Source organism: Wasmannia auropunctata, unplaced genomic scaffold (genome assembly GCF_000956235.1).
Source record: "Wasmannia auropunctata unplaced genomic scaffold, wasmannia.A_1.0 LD336116.1, whole genome shotgun sequence".
Lineage (NCBI taxonomy): Eukaryota > Metazoa > Arthropoda > Insecta > Hymenoptera > Formicidae > Wasmannia > Wasmannia auropunctata.
The window spans coordinates 2651650-2652312 of NW_012026774.1; positions in this window are offsets into that span (position 1 = coordinate 2651650).

The window sequence follows — 663 nt, forward strand, 5'->3', positions numbered from 1 at the left end:
GTAATTATTAATTAAACGACTATAATCCGAATAAAATCTATAATATAATAAACTTTTGACAACAATTCTAATAAACAAATTACAACAGCAGTAAAGAAGAAATTATCATAAGAAGTGCTATATTGAATAAATCCAATATTTATAGAATAATGTAATCATAAATTTTATCACGTAATCTTTTCTAAACAGAATACAAAAAATTATAAGTAAACTGTTAAATTGCCATGGTACGGCTCCTTCAATATTAAAATAATTACAAAAGTTTTCACGAATTTCCATTGCGTATCGCGTACTATTATTAATTACCACATGTAGTAATATCTTTCAATGCACTGTCTTGGATGTCGTTTCTCCAAGATCCAGGAACAAATTCATCATATCTATTTTGATCAACAAGTGTTTCATCTACATATTGGTTTATTTCGATATCTTGTATACGAAGCCAGTTGTGCAAACATACAATAGCTTGTATAATTTTCATGGATTTTTCTACTGTACAAATAATTGGTCGTTTTAAAATTCTCCATCGACTAACCAAAATACCGAAAGTATTTTCGATCGTTCTTCTCGCTCAACTAAGACGATAATTGAAAATAGTTCGTTCTTATTTAAATTTTTTCCAGGATATGGTCGAAGTAAATAATCTGTTAATTGAAATGCTTC